The following is a 20969-nucleotide window of genomic DNA, read 5'->3' on the forward strand; positions in this document are numbered from 1 at the left end:
TGCCCTTTCTCCCTGTGCCCAGAGGTTCAGCTTTCAAGAGCGTCTTCCTCTGCTCTCCTTTTCCACTGCTTCTGCTTGCCAGAGCAGTAGCAGGGTTTTGTGTGTTGCCCGAGGACAGAGAAGGACTTCCTTTGAACCTTCTGTGGAGTGTGGCCCTTGTTTGGAGTTGGTGGAGTTTCACTAAGGACATTTTTCTGGCACCTGCAAGGAAAATTAAAGAAAAGAGGTGACTTTGAGAGACAAGGATTAGCTAGTGTGGGGAAGGAAAACTCTGTCTGCAGTTCCAGTGCCGATGGAGTCATTTTGTAAGGAGCTCTGAAGGGCAATGAACTTGTGCATGGCTGACAGCACATGCCCAGGGACTGGACTTGGTTTTCTTAACATGGCTTTTGCTTCCCTACAGAAAGCTGAGCTTGAGTGTGACTTGGGATTGCCCTGACACACATGCGGGACCTTGCACTTGGCCATGAAGTTCAACAAGGAGTTGAAGTTCAAGCCCAAGCACAGATACAGGCTGGGCGGAGAGTGGATTGAGAGCAGCCCTGAGGAGGACCTGGGGGTGTTGGCTGGTGAGAAGCTCAACGTGAGCCATCAATGTGCGCTTGCAGCCCAGAAAGCCAGCTGTATCCTGGGCTGCATCAAAAGAAGCATGGCCAGCAGGTCAAGGGAGGTGATTCTCCCCCTCTACTCTGCTCTCATGAGTTCCTACCTGGAGTATTGCATCCAGCTCTGGAGTCCCCAGCATAAGAAGGATGCGGAGTTGTTGGAGCGGGTCCAGAAGAGGGCCATGAAGGTGATCAGAGGGCTGGAGTACCTCCCCTAGGAAGACAGGCTGAGCGAGCTGGGGTTGTTCAGCCTGGAGAAGAGAAGGCTCCGGGGAGACCTTATAGTGGCCCTCCGGTACCTGAAGGGGGCCTACAGGAAAGATGGGGAGGGACTCTTTATCAGGGGGTGGAGCGATAGGATGAGGGGTAACAATTCTAAACTGAAAAGGGGGAGACTTAAATCAGATATTAGGAAGAAATTCTTCAATAAGAGTGTGATGAGACACTGGGACAGGTTGCCCAGGGAAGTTGTGGATGCCCCATCCCTGGAAGTGTTCAAGGCCAGGTTGGATGAGGCTTTGAGAAGCCTGCTCTAGTGGGAGGTGTCCCTGCCCATGGCAGGCGGTTTAGAACTCGGTGATCTTTAAGGTGCCTTCCAACCCAAAACATTCCATGATTCTTTGAAACCCGCATGAGGCAGGGGAAGGTGGGAAATGAATCTGCATGACTGAGGTGACAGGCATCGAGAGAAGATCCAGTGGTGTTGTTCTCTGCTGGCTTTGTGGTGTGAAAGCCTCCGAGTTCAGAGCTGGATCAGAGAGGGCTTTTCCAGAGTTTTGGTCCCTCCTCGCAACTGGCGGGGAGAGCACGAGCGGGAGAGGAGAGAGGCTGCAGCCAGTGGTTCCCAGTTCCCCGTGTGCCTTGGAGACGCATGGGCAGATTGTCAAGGATGGCTGGCCACCGCTCAGGCAGAGATGCAAGAGGAGGAGGAGGCTCTCACTCGCCTACATGGACGGGACGAGCCCTGTAGAGCAAAGGCAGATCCCCCGGCAAAGGCAGATCCCCCGGGGCACATAGATCCCCTGGTGAAGGCAGATCTCCCATTGAAAGAAACGCCATTTGCCCGGCTTGTTAATTCTCACTTTGTTTTGACACCCCAACCCACGCTGGACAGATGGGGACATGGTTCCCAACTGGGACCCTTTTGCCTTCGCTTAGGCAGATGGGGGGCACTGCCATGCGTCTCGGCCAGGGTCAAAAATAGGAAAGCACAGCTTGCATTAGTGAAGCTGCAGGAGCAGCTCGCAGAGTTGCCGGCAGCCGTCATACTCCCCCAGAGCATTTGACAAGGGTTGTTCACATCCCTTCGCAAGTGTCTCTACTGGGACCTTTCATTCCTCACCCAGGACAAGCCAGTGGGAATCCCACTGCCTTTGAGCTGCTCGTGCAGAAAAGCTGCTTTGGGGACACGAGCCAGGGAGGAAGAGAGAGCTCAGAGACTGAAACACTTTTCCCCCTTTCCATGAGGTGTTAAGCCCATCCCGGGCAAGGGCTCAAAGGCGCAGGTGACCGTCCTGGGCTGCTCCGTGTGTCTCTCTCCGCCCTTTCATCTGTCCAAAAGCAGAGACATAAAACAGGCATCACCTTGAGGCAGTGGACGCTGCCCAGCCTGGCTGGGGACAGCCAGCTTTGCGGAGAGATGGGGTTGATGCATCGCTGCTCGTACACCTACTCACCACCACTCGTGGTGCACTCGTGGTGGTGTTTTATGCACTCGTGTGTTAGGATCCCGTGGCCAGTGGCACTGAGGCTGAGGCAACTTGTGTGTGACACAGAGGAGAAGGGATGCCACCTGCCAGGTGCTGCCCTTGTCTTGTGCCCGGTGGGGAAGGACCAGCTTTTGGGCAGTTTGGGCTTGGGGGTACTTTGTGTGTGTTTTTCCAGGTGGGTTCTGTGATTTGTAGAGGGGAGTTCAAGCTTCATCCTTGCCCTGCACCAGAGGCCTTGAAGAGAGGGTTTCTCCCTCACACCTCTGCTTCCCTGGCACGTCTGGGTAGACGTTGTCCCATGTCACCGTGCTCATTAGCATGCGGAAGCCCATTGTCTGCGGCGTTTCCCAGCAGCCTCTGCTCCCTGGCGCACCACAGTGGGCCTGGGCTGGCAGTTGCCCGCGCTCCTGGAGCGACCGCGGAGGTGGGAGGAGGCGAGAGAGGTGGCTCTCCGGTTCCCCGACCCAGGAGCTGCAGCTGCACTTCCACACCTTCCGCGTGTCCTGGGGCATCACCAGTGCGGCGTCGGCGTCTCCGTCTGGCCTTGGTAGCCTTGCTGCGTAGGGAAGGGCAGAGAAGAACAGCTGGGGAAGGGGAAGAACAGCTGCCCCACGCAAGTTTGAGTCCGGCTCCCCACCAGGGACTGGCAAGTGGCAGAGGAGAGAGGCTGCAGCTGCTGAGCTCTCAGCCCCAGAGGGTCCATCAGCTGGTTCTCCGTGTGCCTTGGGGGAGCGTGAGCAGAAGGCCGGCAGGGATGGCCAGCCACACCTCCGGTGGAGACGGAAGAGGAGGAGGCCTCTTGCTGGTCTATGCATATGGGACAAGCCCTGGAGAGCAAAGGCAGATGCCCCTGCGCAGACAGATGCCCCGGCGCAGATGGATGCCCTGGCGCACGCAGAATCCCTGGGAGAGAGGGATCCGACGGCGCAGGCAGATCTCCCGTCGAAGGAAACGCCTTTTGCGCCGCCTGTTAATGCTAACTTCATCTTGACCTGTTTTTGCCTAGTTCTCTCATGTTTGTAATTCCACTTTTAAAAAAACCTGTTAGTTCTCTTGCTGTTGTGTTCCACACAAGAATTTTGCAAGTCCTCTCTGTCGTGTTTTTTGAAATTAAATGGCAAGTCTACCTACCACTTGGCTATTGCTTTGTGTTTTGGTGATGAAACCAGATGCTTGCCAGTCTTACTCAGTTTTGGTTGGTAATGGGTGGGTAGAAGTGGGGGGTAGAAGGGCAACCTTCAGAGAATGCCCCTTTGTCCACACTGCTTCTGCGTTGAGGAAAGCAGCCCATGCTTTCCAGTGTTGGAACTTGGAAGGAGACAACGCGCTTTCCAATAGAATAGTCCTCCAAGTCTGTAGCTGCTTGGTGTTGAATTGGAAAGAAACCAGGGTATCCAAAGGAAAAAGCTCAGAGATGTTTTTAAGCTGGCTTAGAAACAAGGAGAGTCGGGTAGGTTCCATTTCTCATGTTATCTGGTAGGATGTGACGCTGCCCTTTCTCCCTGTGCCCAGAGGTTCAGCTTTCAAGAGCGTCTTCCTCTGCTCTCCTTTTCCACTGCTTCTGCTTGCCAGAGCAGTAGCAGGGTTTTGTGTGTTGCCCGAGGACAGAGAAGGACTTCCTTTGAACCTTCTGTGGAGTGTGGCCCTTGTTTGGAGTTGGTGGAGTTTCACTAAGGACATTTTTCTGGCACCTGCAAGGAAAATTAAAGAAAAGAGGTGACTTTGAGAGACAAGGATTAGCTAGTGTGGGGAAGGAAAACTCTGTCTGCAGTTCCAGTGCCGATGGAGTCATTTTGTAAGGAGCTCTGAAGGGCAATGAACTTGTGCATGGCTGACAGCACATGCCCAGGGACTGGACTTGGTTTTCTTAACATGGCTTTTGCTTCCCTACAGAAAGCTGAGCTTGAGTGTGACTTGGGATTGCCCTGACACACATGCGGGACCTTGCACTTGGCCATGAAGTTCAACAAGGAGTTGAAGTTCAAGCCCAAGCACAGATACAGGCTGGGCGGAGAGTGGATTGAGAGCAGCCCTGAGGAGGACCTGGGGGTGTTGGCTGGTGAGAAGCTCAACGTGAGCCATCAATGTGCGCTTGCAGCCCAGAAAGCCAGCTGTATCCTGGGCTGCATCAAAAGAAGCATGGCCAGCAGGTCAAGGGAGGTGATTCTCCCCCTCTACTCTGCTCTCATGAGTTCCTACCTGGAGTATTGCATCCAGCTCTGGAGTCCCCAGCATAAGAAGGATGCGGAGTTGTTGGAGCGGGTCCAGAAGAGGGCCATGAAGGTGATCAGAGGGCTGGAGTGAGCTGGGGTTGTTCAGCCTGGAGAAGAGAAGGCTCCGGGGAGACCTTATAGTGGCCCTCCGGTACCTGAAGGGGGCCTACAGGAAAGATGGGGAGGGACTCTTTATCAGGGGGTGGAGCGATAGGATGAGGGGTAACAATTCTAAACTGAAAAGGGGGAGACTTAAATCAGATATTAGGAAGAAATTCTTCAATAAGAGTGTGATGAGACACTGGGACAGGTTGCCCAGGGAAGTTGTGGATGCCCCATCCCTGGAAGTGTTCAAGGCCAGGTTGGATGAGGCTTTGAGAAGCCTGCTCTAGTGGGAGGTGTCCCTGCCCATGGCAGGCGGTTTAGAACTCGGTGATCTTTAAGGTGCCTTCCAACCCAAAACATTCCATGATTCTTTGAAACCCGCATGAGGCAGGGGAAGGTGGGAAATGAATCTGCATGACTGAGGTGACAGGCATCGAGAGAAGATCCAGTGGTGTTGTTCTCTGCTGGCTTTGTGGTGTGAAAGCCTCCGAGTTCAGAGCTGGATCAGAGAGGGCTTTTCCAGAGTTTTGGTCCCTCCTCGCAACTGGCGGGGAGAGCACGAGCGGGAGAGGAGAGAGGCTGCAGCCAGTGGTTCCCAGTTCCCCGTGTGCCTTGGAGACGCATGGGCAGATTGTCAAGGATGGCTGGCCACCGCTCAGGCAGAGATGCAAGAGGAGGAGGAGGCTCTCACTCGCCTACATGGACGGGACGAGCCCTGTAGAGCAAAGGCAGATCCCCCGGCAAAGGCAGATCCCCCGGGGCACATAGATCCCCTGGTGAAGGCAGATCTCCCATTGAAAGAAACGCCATTTGCCCGGCTTGTTAATTCTCACTTTGTTTTGACACCCCAACCCACGCTGGACAGATGGGGACATGGTTCCCAACTGGGACCCTTTTGCCTTCGCTTAGGCAGATGGGGGGCACTGCCATGCGTCTCGGCCAGGGTCAAAAATAGGAAAGCACAGCTTGCATTAGTGAAGCTGCAGGAGCAGCTCGCAGAGTTGCCGGCAGCCGTCATACTCCCCCAGAGCATTTGACAAGGGTTGTTCACATCCCTTCGCAAGTGTCTCTACTGGGACCTTTCATTCCTCACCCAGGACAAGCCAGTGGGAATCCCACTGCCTTTGAGCTGCTCGTGCAGAAAAGCTGCTTTGGGAACACGAGCCAGGGAGGAAGAGAGAGCTCAGAGACTGAAACACTTTTCCCCCTTTCCATGAGGTGTTAAGCCCATCCCGGGCAAGGGCTCAAAGGCGCAGGTGACCGTCCTGGGCTGCTCCGTGTGTCTCTCTCCGCCCTTTCATCTGTCCAAAAGCAGAGACACAAAACAGGCGTCACCTTGAGGCAGTGGACGCTGCCCAGCCTGGCTGGGGACAGCCAGCTTTGCGGAGAGATGGGGTTGATGCATCGCTGCTCGTACACCTACTCACCACCACTCGTGGTGCACTCGTGGTGGTGTTTTATGCACTCGTGTGTTAGGATCCCGTGGCCAGTGGCACTGAGGCTGAGGCAACTTGTGTGTGACACAGAGGAGAAGGGATGCCACCTGCCAGGTGCTGCCCTTGTCTTGTGCCCGGTGGGGAAGGACCAGCTTTTGGGCAGTTTGGGCTTGGGGGTACTTTGTGTGTGTTTTTCCAGGTGGGTTCTGTGGTTTGTAGAGGGGAGTTCAAGCTTCATCCTTGCCCTGCACCAGAGGCCTTGAAGAGAGGGTTTCTCCCTCACACCTCTGCTTCCCTGGCACGTCTGGGTAGACGTTGTCCCATGTCACCGTGCTCATTAGCATGCGGAAGCCCATTGTCTGCGGCGTTTCCCAGCAGCCTCTGCTCCCTGGCGCACCACAGTGGGCCTGGGCTGGCAGTTGCCCGCGCTCCTGGAGCGACCGCGGAGGTGGGAGGAGGCGAGAGAGGTGGCTCTCCGGTTCCCCGACCCAGGAGCTGCAGCTGCACTTCCACACCTTCCGCGTGTCCTGGGGCATCACCAGTGCGGCGTCGGCGTCTCCGTCTGGCCTTGGTAGCCTTGCTGCGTAGGGAAGGGCAGAGAAGAACAGCTGGGGAAGGGGAAGAACAGCTGCCCCACGCAAGTTTGAGTCCGGCTCCCCACCAGGGACTGGCAAGTGGCAGAGGAGAGAGGCTGCAGCTGCTGAGCTCTCAGCCCCAGAGGGTCCATCAACTGGTTCTCCGTGTGCCTTGGGGGAGCGTGAGCAGAAGGCCGGCAGGGATGGCCAGCCACACCTCCGGTGGAGACGGAAGAGGAGGAGGCCTCTTGCTGGTCTATGCATATGGGACAAGCCCTGGAGAGCAAAGGCAGATGCCCCTGCGCAGACAGATGCCCCGGCGCAGATGGATGCCCTGGCGCACGCAGAATCCCTGGGAGAGAGGGATCCGACGGCGCAGGCAGATCTCCCGTCGAAGGAAACGCCTTTTGCGCCGCCTGTTAATGCTAACTTCATCTTGACCTGTTTTTGCCTAGTTCTCTCATGTTTGTAATTCCACTTTTAAAAAAACCTGTTAGTTCTCTTGCTGTTGTGTTCCACACAAGAATTTTGCAAGTCCTCTCTGTCGTGTTTTTTGAAATTAAATGGCAAGTCTACCTACCACTTGGCTATTGCTTTGTGTTTTGGTGATGAAACCAGATGCTTGCCAGTCTTACTCAGTTTTGGTTGGTAATGGGTGGGTAGAAGTGGGGGGTAGAAGGGCAACCTTCAGAGAATGCCCCTTTGTCCACACTGCTTCTGCGTTGAGGAAAGCAGCCCATGCTTTCCAGTGTTGGAAGTTGGAAGGAGACAACGCGCTTTCCAATAGAATAGTCCTCCAAGTCTGTAGCTGCTTGGTGTTGAATTGGAAAGAAACCAGGGTATCCAAAGGAAAAAGCTCAGGGATGTTTTTAAGCTGGCTTAGAAACAAGGAGAGTCGGGTAGGTTCCATTTCTCATGTTATCTGGTAGGATGTGACGCTGCCCTTTCTCCCTGTGCCCAGAGGTTCAGCTTTCAAGAGCGTCTTCCTCTGCTCTCCTTTTCCACTGCTTCTGCTTGCCAGAGCAGTAGCAGGGTTTTGTGTGTTGCCCGAGGACAGAGAAGGACTTCCTTTGAACCTTCTGTGGAGCGTGGCCCTTGTTTGGAGTTGGTGGAGTTTCACTAAGGACATTTTTCTGGCACCTGCAAGGAAAATTAAGAAAAGAGGTGACTTTGAGAGACAAGGATTAGCTAGTGTGGGGAAGGAAAACTCTGTCTGCAGTTCCAGTGCCGATGGAGTCATTTTGTAAGGAGCTCTGAAGGGCAATGAACTTGTGCATGGCTGACAGCACATGCCCAGGGACTGGACTTGGTTTTCTTAACATGGCTTTTGCTTCCCTACAGAAAGCTGAGCTTGAGTGTGACTTGGGATTGCCCTGACACACATGCGGGACCTTGCACTTGGCCATGAAGTTCAACAAGGAGTTGAAGTTCAAGCCCAAGCACAGATACAGGCTGGGCGGAGAGTGGATTGAGAGCAGCCCTGAGGAGGACCTGGGGGTGTTGGCTGGTGAGAAGCTCAACGTGAGCCATCAATGTGCGCTTGCAGCCCAGAAAGCCAGCTGTATCCTGGGCTGCATCAAAAGAAGCATGGCCAGCGGGTCAAGGGAGGTGATTCTCCCCCTCTACTCTGCTCTCATGAGTTCCTACCTGGAGTATTGCATCCAGCTCTGGAGTCCCCAGCATAAGAAGGATGCGGAGTTGTTGGAGCGGGTCCAGAAGAGGGCCATGAAGGTGATCAGAGGGCTGGAGTGAGCTGGGGTTGTTCAGCCTGGAGAAGAGAAGGCTCCGGGGAGACCTTATAGTGGCCCTCCGGTACCTGAAGGGGGCCTACAGGAAAGATGGGGAGGGACTCTTTATCAGGGGGTGGAGCGATAGGATGAGGGGTAACAATTCTAAACTGAAAAGGGGGAGACTTAAATCAGATATTAGGAAGAAATTCTTCAATAAGAGTGTGATGAGACACTGGGACAGGTTGCCCAGGGAAGTTGTGGATGCCCCATCCCTGGAAGTGTTCAAGGCCAGGTTGGATGAGGCTTTGAGAAGCCTGCTCTAGTGGGAGGTGTCCCTGCCCATGGCAGGCGGTTTAGAACTCGGTGATCTTTAAGGTGCCTTCCAACCCAAAACATTCCATGATTCTTTGAAACCCGCATGAGGCAGGGGAAGGTGGGAAATGAATCTGCATGACTGAGGTGACAGGCATCGAGAGAAGATCCAGTGGTGTTGTTCTCTGCTGGCTTTGTGGTGTGAAAGCCTCCGAGTTCAGAGCTGGATCAGAGAGGGCTTTTCCAGAGTTTTGGTCCCTCCTCACAACTGGCGGGGAGAGCACGAGCGGGAGAGGAGAGAGGCTGCAGCCAGTGGTTCCCAGTTCCCCGTGTGCCTTGGAGACGCATGGGCAGATTGTCAAGGATGGCTGGCCACCGCTCAGGCAGAGATGCAAGAGGAGGAGGAGGCTCTCACTCGCCTACATGGACGGGACGAGCCCTGTAGAGCAAAGGCAGATCCCCCGGCAAAGGCAGATCCCCCGGGGCACATAGATCCCCTGGTGAAGGCAGATCTCCCATTGAAAGAAACGCCATTTGCCCGGCTTGTTAATTCTCACTTTGTTTTGACACCCCAACCCACGCTGGACAGATGGGGACATGGTTCCCAACTGGGACCCTTTTGCCTTCGCTTAGGCAGATGGGGGGCACTGCCATGCGTCTCGGCCAGGGTCAAAAATAGGAAAGCACAGCTTGCATTAGTGAAGCTGCAGGAGCAGCTCGCAGAGTTGCCGGCAGCCGTCATACTCCCCCAGAGCATTTGACAAGGGTTGTTCACATCCCTTCGCAAGTGTCTCTACTGGGACCTTTCATTCCTCACCCAGGACAAGCCAGTGGGAATCCCACTGCCTTTGAGCTGCTCGTGCAGAAAAGCTGCTTTGGGGACACGAGCCAGGGAGGAAGAGAGAGCTCAGAGACTGAAACACTTTTCCCCCTTTCCATGAGGTGTTAAGCCCATCCCGGGCAAGGGCTCAAAGGCGCAGGTGACCGTCCTGGGCTGCTCCGTGTGTCTCTCTCCGCCCTTTCATCTGTCCAAAAGCAGAGACACAAAACAGGCGTCACCTTGAGGCAGTGGACGCTGCCCAGCCTGGCTGGGGACAGCCAGCTTTGCGGAGAGATGGGGTTGATGCATCGCTGCTCGTACACCTACTCACCACCACTCGTGGTGCACTCGTGGTGGTGTTTTATGCACTCGTGTGTTAGGATCCCGTGGCCAGTGGCACTGAGACTGAGGCAACTTGTGTGTGACACAGAGGAGAAGGGATGCCACCTGCCAGGTGCTGCCCTTGTCTTGTGCCCGGTGGGGAAGGACCAGCTTTTGGGCAGTTTGGGCTTGGGGGTACTTTGTGTGTGTTTTTCCAGGTGGGTTCTGTGGTTTGTAGAGGGGAGTTCAAGCTTCATCCTTGCCCTGCACCAGAGGCCTTGAAGAGAGGGTTTCTCCCTCACGCCTCTGCTTCCCTGGCACGTCTGGGTAGACGTTGTCCCATGTCACCGTGCTCATTAGCATGCGGAAGCCCATTGTCTGCAGCGTTTCCCAGCAGCCTCTGCTCCCTGGCGCACCACAGTGGGCCTGGGCTGGCAGTTGCCCGCGCTCCTGGAGCGACCGCGGAGGTGGGAGGAGGCGAGAGAGGTGGCTCTCCGGTTCCCCGACCCAGGAGCTGCAGCTGCACTTCCACACCTTCCGCGTGTCCTGGGGCATCACCAGTGCGGCGTCGGCGTCTCCGTCTGGCCTTGGTAGCCTTGCTGCGTAGGGAAGGGCAGAGAAGAACAGCTGGGGAAGGGGAAGAACAGCTGCCCCACGCAAGTTTGAGTCCGGCTCCCCACCAGGGACTGGCAAGTGGCAGAGGAGAGAGGCTGCAGCTGCTGAGCTCTCAGCCCCAGAGGGTCCATCAGCTGGTTCTCCGTGTGCCTTGGGGGAGCGTGAGCAGAAGGCCGGCAGGGATGGCCAGCCACACCTCCGGTGGAGACGGAAGAGGAGGAGGCCTCTTGCTGGTCTATGCATATGGGACAAGCCCTGGAGAGCAAAGGCAGATGCCCCTGCGCAGACAGATGCCCCGGCACAGATGGATGCCCTGGCGCACGCAGAATCCCTGGGAGAGAGGGATCCGACGGCGCAGGCAGATCTCCCGTCGAAGGAAACGCCTTTTGCGCCGCCTGTTAATGCTAACTTCATCTTGATCTGTTTTTGCCTAGTTCTCTCATGTTTGTAATTCCACTTTTAAAAAAACCTGTTAGTTCTCTTGCTGTTGTGTTCCACACAAGAATTTTGCAAGTCCTCTCTGTCGTGTTTTTTGAAATTAAATGGCAAGTCTACCTACCACTTGGCTATTGCTTTGTGTTTTGGTGATGAAACCAGATGCTTGCCAGTCTTACTCAGTTTTGGTTGGTAATGGGTGGGTAGAAGTGGGGGGTAGAAGGGCAACCTTCAGAGAATGCCCCTTTGTCCACACTGCTTCTGCGTTGAGGAAAGCAGCCCATGCTTTCCAGTGTTGGAAGTTGGAAGGAGACAACGCGCTTTCCAATAGAATAGTCCTCCAAGTCTGTAGCTGCTTGGTGTTGAATTGGAAAGAAACCAGGGTATCCAAAGGAAAAAGCTCAGAGATGTTTTTAAGCTGGCTTAGAAACAAGGAGAGTCGGGTAGGTTCCATTTCTCATGTTATCTGGTAGGATGTGACGCTGCCCTTTCTCCCTGTGCCCAGAGGTTCAGCTTTCAAGAGCGTCTTCCTCTGCTCTCCTTTTCCACTGCTTCTGCTTGCCAGAGCAGTAGCAGGGTTTTGTGTGTTGCCCGAGGACAGAGAAGGACTTCCTTTGAACCTTCTGTGGAGTGTGGCCCTTGTTTGGAGTTGGTGGAGTTTCACTAAGGACATTTTTCTGGCACCTGCAAGGAAAATTAAAGAAAAGAGGTGACTTTGAGAGACAAGGATTAGCTAGTGTGGGGAAGGAAAACTCTGTCTGCAGTTCCAGTGCCGATGGAGTCATTTTGTAAGGAGCTCTGAAGGGCAATGAACTTGTGCATGGCTGACAGCACATGCCCAGGGACTGGACTTGGTTTTCTTAACATGGCTTTTGCTTCCCTACAGAAAGCTGAGCTTGAGTGTGACTTGGGATTGCCCTGACACACATGCGGGACCTTGCACTTGGCCATGAAGTTCAACAAGGAGTTGAAGTTCAAGCCCAAGCACAGATACAGGCTGGGCGGAGAGTGGATTGAGAGCAGCCCTGAGGAGGACCTGGGGGTGTTGGCTGGTGAGAAGCTCAACGTGAGCCATCAATGTGCGCTTGCAGCCCAGAAAGCCAGCTGTATCCTGGGCTGCATCAAAAGAAGCATGGCCAGCAGGTCAAGGGAGGTGATTCTCCCCCTCTACTCTGCTCTCATGAGTTCCTACCTGGAGTATTGCATCCAGCTCTGGAGTCCCCAGCATAAGAAGGATGCGGAGTTGTTGGAGCGGGTCCAGAAGAGGGCCATGAAGGTGATCAGAGGGCTGGAGTGAGCTGGGGTTGTTCAGCCTGGAGAAGAGAAGGCTCCGGGGAGACCTTATAGTGGCCCTCCGGTACCTGAAGGGGGCCTACAGGAAAGATGGGGAGGGACTCTTTATCAGGGGGTGGAGCGATAGGATGAGGGGTAACAATTCTAAACTGAAAAGGGGGAGACTTAAATCAGATATTAGGAAGAAATTCTTCAATAAGAGTGTGATGAGACACTGGGACAGGTTGCCCAGGGAAGTTGTGGATGCCCCATCCCTGGAAGTGTTCAAGGCCAGGTTGGATGAGGCTTTGAGAAGCCTGCTCTAGTGGGAGGTGTCCCTGCCCATGGCAGGCGGTTTAGAACTCGGTGATCTTTAAGGTGCCTTCCAACCCAAAACATTCCATGATTCTTTGAAACCCGCATGAGGCAGGGGAAGGTGGGAAATGAATCTGCATGACTGAGGTGACAGGCATCGAGAGAAGATCCAGTGGTGTTGTTCTCTGCTGGCTTTGTGGTGTGAAAGCCTCCGAGTTCAGAGCTGGATCAGAGAGGGCTTTTCCAGAGTTTTGGTCCCTCCTCGCAACTGGCAGGGAGAGCACGAGCGGGAGAGGAGAGAGGCTGCAGCCAGTGGTTCCCAGTTCCCCGTGTGCCTTGGAGACGCATGGGCAGATTGTCAAGGATGGCTGGCCACCGCTCAGGCAGAGATGCAAGAGGAGGAGGAGGCTCTCACTCGCCTACATGGACGGGACGAGCCCTGTAGAGCAAAGGCAGATCCCCCGGCAAAGGCAGATCCCCCGGGGCACATAGATCCCCTGGTGAAGGCAGATCTCCCATTGAAAGAAACGCCATTTGCCCGGCTTGTTAATTCTCACTTTGTTTTGACACCCCAACCCACGCTGGACAGATGGGGACATGGTTCCCAACTGGGACCCTTTTGCCTTCGCTTAGGCAGATGGGGGGCACTGCCATGCGTCTCGGCCAGGGTCAAAAATAGGAAAGCACAGCTTGCATTAGTGAAGCTGCAGGAGCAGCTCGCAGAGTTGCCGGCAGCCGTCATACTCCCCCAGAGCATTTGACAAGGGTTGTTCACATCCCTTCGCAAGTGTCTCTACTGGGACCTTTCATTCCTCACCCAGGACAAGCCAGTGGGAATCCCACTGCCTTTGAGCTGCTCGTGCAGAAAAGCTGCTTTGGGAACACGAGCCAGGGAGGAAGAGAGAGCTCAGAGACTGAAACACTTTTCCCCCTTTCCATGAGGTGTTAAGCCCATCCCGGGCAAGGGCTCAAAGGCGCAGGTGACCGTCCTGGGCTGCTCCGTGTGTCTCTCTCCGCCCTTTCATCTGTCCAAAAGCAGAGACATAAAACAGGCGTCACCTTGAGGCAGTGGACGCTGCCCAGCCTGGCTGGGGACAGCCAGCTTTGCGGAGAGATGGGGTTGATGCATCGCTGCTCGTACACCTACTCACCACCACTCGTGGTGCACTCGTGGTGGTGTTTTATGCACTCGTGTGTTAGGATCCCGTGGCCAGTGGCACTGAGGCTGAGACAACTTGTGTGTGACACAGAGGAGAAGGGATGCCACCTGCCAGGTGCTGCCCTTGTCTTGTGCCCGGTGGGGAAGGACCAGCTTTTGGGCAGTTTGGGCTTGGGGGTACTTTGTGTGTGTTTTTCCAGGTGGGTTCTGTGGTTTGTAGAGGGGAGTTCAAGCTTCATCCTTGCCCTGCACCAGAGGCCTTGAAGAGAGGGTTTCTCCCTCACGCCTCTGCTTCCCTGGCACGTCTGGGTAGACGTTGTCCCATGTCACCGTGCTCATTAGCATGCGGAAGCCCATTGTCTGCGGCGTTTCCCAGCAGCCTCTGCTCCCTGGCGCACCACAGTGGGCCTGGGCTGGCAGTTGCCCGCGCTCCTGGAGCGACCGCGGAGGTGGGAGGAGGCGAGAGAGGTGGCTCTCCGGTTCCCCGACCCAGGAGCTGCAGCTGCACTTCCACACCTTCCGCGTGTCCTGGGGCATCACCAGTGCGGCGTCGGCGTCTCCGTCTGGCCTTGGTAGCCTTGCTGCGTAGGGAAGGGCAGAGAAGAACAGCTGGGGAAGGGGAAGAACAGCTGCCCCACGCAAGTTTGAGTCCGGCTCCCCACCAGGGACTGGCAAGTGGCAGAGGAGAGAGGCTGCAGCTGCTGAGCTCTCAGCCCCAGAGGGTCCATCAGCTGGTTCTCCGTGTGCCTTGGGGGAGCGTGAGCAGAAGGCCGGCAGGGATGGCCAGCCACACCTCCGGTGGAGACGGAAGAGGAGGAGGCCTCTTGCTGGTCTATGCATATGGGACAAGCCCTGGAGAGCAAAGGCAGATGCCCCTGCGCAGACAGATGCCCCGGCGCAGATGGATGCCCTGGCGCACGCAGAATCCCTGGGAGAGAGGGATCCGACGGCGCAGGCAGATCTCCCGTCGAAGGAAACGCCTTTTGCGCCGCCTGTTAATGCTAACTTCATCTTGACCTGTTTTTGCCTAGTTCTCTCATGTTTGTAATTCCACTTTTAAAAAAACCTGTTAGTTCTCTTGCTGTTGTGTTCCACACAAGAATTTTGCAAGTCCTCTCTGTCGTGTTTTTTGAAATTAAATGGCAAGTCTACCTACCACTTGGCTATTGCTTTGTGTTTTGGTGATGAAACCAGATGCTTGCCAGTCTTACTCAGTTTTGGTTGGTAATGGGTGGGTAGAAGTGGGGGGTAGAAGGGCAACCTTCAGAGAATGCCCCTTTGTCCACACTGCTTCTGCGTTGAGGAAAGCAGCCCATGCTTTCCAGTGTTGGAACTTGGAAGGAGACAACGCGCTTTCCAATAGAATAGTCCTCCAAGTCTGTAGCTGCTTGGTGTTGAATTGGAAAGAAACCAGGGTATCCAAAGGAAAAAGCTCAGAGATGTTTTTAAGCTGGCTTAGAAACAAGGAGAGTCGGGTAGGTTCCATTTCTCATGTTATCTGGTAGGATGTGACGCTGCCCTTTCTCCCTGTGCCCAGAGGTTCAGCTTTCAAGAGCGTCTTCCTCTGCTCTCCTTTTCCACTGCTTCTGCTTGCCAGAGCAGTAGCAGGGTTTTGTGTGTTGCCCGAGGACAGAGAAGGACTTCCTTTGAACCTTCTGTGGAGTGTGGCCCTTGTTTGGAGTTGGTGGAGTTTCACTAAGGACATTTTTCTGGCACCTGCAAGGAAAATTAAAGAAAAGAGGTGACTTTGAGAGACAAGGATTAGCTAGTGTGGGGAAGGAAAACTCTGTCTGCAGTTCCAGTGCCGATGGAGTCATTTTGTAAGGAGCTCTGAAGGGCAATGAACTTGTGCATGGCTGACAGCACATGCCCAGGGACTGGACTTGGTTTTCTTAACATGGCTTTTGCTTCCCTACAGAAAGCTGAGCTTGAGTGTGACTTGGGATTGCCCTGACACACATGCGGGACCTTGCACTTGGCCATGAAGTTCAACAAGGAGTTGAAGTTCAAGCCCAAGCACAGATACAGGCTGGGCGGAGAGTGGATTGAGAGCAGCCCTGAGGAGGACCTGGGGGTGTTGGCTGGTGAGAAGCTCAACGTGAGCCATCAATGTGCGCTTGCAGCCCAGAAAGCCAGCTGTATCCTGGGCTGCATCAAAAGAAGCATGGCCAGCAGGTCAAGGGAGGTGATTCTCCCCCTCTACTCTGCTCTCATGAGTTCCTACCTGGAGTATTGCATCCAGCTCTGGAGTCCCCAGCATAAGAAGGATGCGGAGTTGTTGGAGCGGGTCCAGAAGAGGGCCATGAAGGTGATCAGAGGGCTGGAGTACCTCCCCTAGGAAGACAGGCTGAGCGAGCTGGGGTTGTTCAGCCTGGAGAAGAGAAGGCTCCGGGGAGACCTTATAGTGGCCCTCCGGTACCTGAAGGGGGCCTACAGGAAAGATGGGGAGGGACTCTTTATCAGGGGGTGGAGCGATAGGATGAGGGGTAACAATTCTAAACTGAAAAGGGGGAGACTTAAATCAGATATTAGGAAGAAATTCTTCAATAAGAGTGTGATGAGACACTGGGACAGGTTGCCCAGGGAAGTTGTGGATGCCCCATCCCTGGAAGTGTTCAAGGCCAGGTTGGATGAGGCTTTGAGAAGCCTGCTCTAGTGGGAGGTGTCCCTGCCCATGGCAGGCGGTTTAGAACTCGGTGATCTTTAAGGTGCCTTCCAACCCAAAACATTCCATGATTCTTTGAAACCCGCATGAGGCAGGGGAAGGTGGGAAATGAATCTGCATGACTGAGGTGACAGGCATCGAGAGAAGATCCAGTGGTGTTGTTCTCTGCTGGCTTTGTGGTGTGAAAGCCTCCGAGTTCAGAGCTGGATCAGAGAGGGCTTTTCCAGAGTTTTGGTCCCTCCTCGCAACTGGCGGGGAGAGCACGAGCGGGAGAGGAGAGAGGCTGCAGCCAGTGGTTCCCAGTTCCCCGTGTGCCTTGGAGACGCATGGGCAGATTGTCAAGGATGGCTGGCCACCGCTCAGGCAGAGATGCAAGAGGAGGAGGAGGCTCTCACTCGCCTACATGGACGGGACGAGCCCTGTAGAGCAAAGGCAGATCCCCCGGCAAAGGCAGATCCCCCGGGGCACATAGATCCCCTGGTGAAGGCAGATCTCCCATTGAAAGAAACGCCATTTGCCCGGCTTGTTAATTCTCACTTTGTTTTGACACCCCAACCCACGCTGGACAGATGGGGACATGGTTCCCAACTGGGACCCTTTTGCCTTCGCTTAGGCAGATGGGGGGCACTGCCATGCGTCTCGGCCAGGGTCAAAAATAGGAAAGCACAGCTTGCATTAGTGAAGCTGCAGGAGCAGCTCGCAGAGTTGCCGGCAGCCGTCATACTCCCCCAGAGCATTTGACAAGGGTTGTTCACATCCCTTCGCAAGTGTCTCTACTGGGACCTTTCATTCCTCACCCAGGACAAGCCAGTGGGAATCCCACTGCCTTTGAGCTGCTCGTGCAGAAAAGCTGCTTTGGGAACACGAGCCAGGGAGGAAGAGAGAGCTCAGAGACTGAAACACTTTTCCCCCTTTCCATGAGGTGTTAAGCCCATCCCGGGCAAGGGCTCAAAGGCGCAGGTGACCGTCCTGGGCTGCTCCGTGTGTCTCTCTCCGCCCTTTCATCTGTCCAAAAGCAGAGACATAAAACAGGCGTCACCTTGAGGCAGTGGACGCTGCCCAGCCTGGCTGGGGACAGCCAGCTTTGCGGAGAGATGGGGTTGATGCATCGCTGCTCGTACACCTACTCACCACCACTCGTGGTGCACTCGTGGTGGTGTTTTATGCACTCGTGTGTTAGGATCCCGTGGCCAGTGGCACTGAGGCTGAGGCAACTTGTGTGTGACACAGAGGAGAAGGGATGCCACCTGCCAGGTGCTGCCCTTGTCTTGTGCCCGGTGGGGAAGGACCAGCTTTTGGGCAGTTTGGGCTTGGGGGTACTTTGTGTGTGTTTTTCCAGGTGGGTTCTGTGATTTGTAGAGGGGAGTTCAAGCTTCATCCTTGCCCTGCACCAGAGGCCTTGAAGAGAGGGTTTCTCCCTCACACCTCTGCTTCCCTGGCACGTCTGGGTAGACGTTGTCCCATGTCACCATGCTCATTAGCATGCGGAAGCCCATTGTCTGCGGCGTTTCCCAGCAGCCTCTGCTCCCTGGCGCACCACAGTGGGCCTGGGCTGGCAGTTGCCCGCGCTCCTGGAGCGACCGCGGAGGTGGGAGGAGGCGAGAGAGGTGGCTCTCCGGTTCCCCGACCCAGGAGCTGCAGCTGCACTTCCACACCTTCCGCGTGTCCTGGGGCATCACCAGTGCGGCGTCGGCGTCTCCGTCTGGCCTTGGTAGCCTTGCTGCGTAGGGAAGGGCAGAGAAGAACAGCTGGGGAAGGGGAAGAACAGCTGCCCCACGCAAGTTTGAGTCCGGCTCCCCACCAGGGACTGGCAAGTGGCAGAGGAGAGAGGCTGCAGCTGCTGAGCTCTCAGCCCCAGAGGGTCCATCAGCTGGTTCTCCGTGTGCCTTGGGGGAGCGTGAGCAGAAGGCCGGCAGGGATGGCCAGCCACACCTCCGGTGGAGACGGAAGAGGAGGAGGCCTCTTGCTGGTCTATGCATATGGGACAAGCCCTGGAGAGCAAAGGCAGATGCCCCTGCGCAGACAGATGCCCCGGCGCAGATGGATGCCCTGGCGCACGCAGAATCCCTGGGAGAGAGGGATCCGACGGCGCAGGCAGATCTCCCGTCGAAGGAAACGCCTTTTGCGCCGCCTGTTAATGCTAACTTCATCTTGACCTGTTTTTGCCTAGTTCTCTCATGTTTGTAATTCCACTTTTAAAAAAACCTGTTAGTTCTCTTGCTGTTGTGTTCCACACAAGAATTTTGCAAGTCCTCTCTGTCGTGTTTTTTGAAATTAAATGGCAAGTCTACCTACCACTTGGCTATTGCTTTGTGTTTTGGTGATGAAACCAGATGCTTGCCAGTCTTACTCAGTTTTGGTTGGTAATGGGTGGGTAGAAGTGGGGGGTAGAAGGGCAACCTTCAGAGAATGCCCCTTTGTCCACACTGCTTCTGCGTTGAGGAAAGCAGCCCATGCTTTCCAGTGTTGGAACTTGGAAGGAGACAACGCGCTTTCCAATAGAATAGTCCTCCAAGTCTGTAGCTGCTTGGTGTTGAATTGGAAAGAAACCAGGGTATCCAAAGGAAAAAGCTCAGAGATGTTTTTAAGCTGGCTTAGAAACAAGGAGAGTCGGGTAGGTTCCATTTCTCATGTTATCTGGTAGGATGTGACGCTGCCCTTTCTCCCTGTGCCCAGAGGTTCAGCTTTCAAGAGCGTCTTCCTCTGCTCTCCTTTTCCACTGCTTCTGCTTGCCAGAGCAGTAGCAGGGTTTTGTGTGTTGCCCGAGGACAGAGAAGGACTTCCTTTGAACCTTCTGTGGAGCGTGGCCCTTGTTTGGAGTTGGTGGAGTTTCACTAAGGACATTTTTCTGGCACCTGCAAGGAAAATTAAAGAAAAGAGGTGACTTTGAGAGACAAGGATTAGCTAGTGTGGGGAAGGAAAACTCTGTCTGCAGTTCCAGTGCCGATGGAGTCATTTTGTAAGGAGCTCTGAAGGGCAATGAACTTGTGCATGGCTGACAGCACATGCCCAGGGACTGGACTTGGTTTTCTTAACATGGCTTTTGCTTCCCTACAGAAAGCTGAGCTTGAGTGTGACTTGGGATTGCCCTGACACACATGCGGGACCTTGCACTTGGCCATGAAGTTCAACAAGGAGTTGAAGTTCAAGCCCAAGCACAGATACAGGCTGGGCGGAGAGTGGATTGAGAGCAGCCCTGAGGAGGACCTGGGGGTGTTGGCTGGTGAGAAGCTCAACGTGAGCCATCAATGTGCGCTTGCAGCCCAGAAAGCCAGCTGTATCCTGGGCTGCATCAAAAGAAGCATGGCCAGCGGGTCAAGGGAGGTGATTCTCCCCCTCTACTCTGCTCTCATGAGTTCCTACCTGGAGTATTGCATCCAGCTCTGGAGTCCCCAGCATAAGAAGGATGCGGAGTTGTTGGAGCGGGTCCAGAAGAGGGCCATGAAGGTGATCAGAGGGCTGGAGTGAGCTGGGGTTGTTCAGCCTGGAGAAGAGAAGGCTCCGGGGAGACCTTATAGTGGCCCTCCGGTACCTGAAGGGGGCCTACAGGAAAGATGGGGAGGGACTCTTTATCAGGGGGTGGAGCGATAGGATGAGGGGTAACAATTCTAAACTGAAAAGGGGGAGACTTAAATCAGATATTAGGAAGAAATTCTTCAATAAGAGTGTGATGAGACACTGGGACAGGTTGCCCAGGGAAGTTGTGGATGCCCCATCCCTGGAAGTGTTCAAGGCCAGGTTGGATGAGGCTTTGAGAAGCCTGCTCTAGTGGGAGGTGTCCCTGCCCATGGCAGGCGGTTTAGAACTCGGTGATCTTTAAGGTGCCTTCCAACCCAAAACATTCCATGATTCTTTGAAACCCGCATGAGGCAGGGGAAGGTGGGAAATGAATCTGCATGACTGAGGTGACAGGCATCGAGAGAAGATCCAGTGGTGTTGTTCTCTGCTGGCTTTGTGGTGTGAAAGCCTCCGAGTTCAGAGCTGGATCAGAGAGGGCTTTTCCAGAGTTTTGGTCCCTCCTCGCAACTGGCGGGGAGAGCACGAGCGGGAGAGGAGAGAGGCTGCAGCCAGTGGTTCCCAGTTCCCCGTGTGCCTTGGAGACGCATGGGCAGATTGTCAAGGATGGCTGGCCACCGCTCAGGCAGAGATGCAAGAGGAGGAGGAGGCTCTCACTCGCCTACATGGACGGGACGAGCCCTGTAGAGCAAAGGCAGATCCCCCGGCAAAGGCAGATCCCCCGGGGCACATAGATCCCCTGGTGAAGGCAGATCTCCCATTGAAAGAAACGCCATTTGCCCGGCTTGTTAATTCTCACTTTGTTTTGACACCCCAACCCACGCTGGACAGATGGGGACATGGTTCCCAACTGGGACCCTTTTGCCTTCGCTTAGGCAGATGGGGGGCACTGCCATGCGTCTCGGCCAGGGTCAAAAATAGGAAAGCACAGCTTGCATTAGTGAAGCTGCAGGAGCAGCTCGCAGAGTTGCCGGCAGCCGTCATACTCCCCCAGAGCATTTGACAAGGGTTGTTCACATCCCTTCGCAAGTGTCTCTACTGGGACCTTTCATTCCTCACCCAGGACAAGCCAGTGGGAATCCCACTGCCTTTGAGCTGCTCGTGCAGAAAAGCTGCTTTGGGAACACGAGCCAGGGAGGAGGAGAGAGCTCAGAGACTGAAACACT

The sequence above is a fragment of the Rissa tridactyla genome, chromosome 1 (genome assembly GCF_028500815.1).
Source record: "Rissa tridactyla isolate bRisTri1 chromosome 1, bRisTri1.patW.cur.20221130, whole genome shotgun sequence".
In the NCBI taxonomy this organism is placed as follows: Eukaryota; Metazoa; Chordata; class Aves; order Charadriiformes; family Laridae; genus Rissa; species Rissa tridactyla.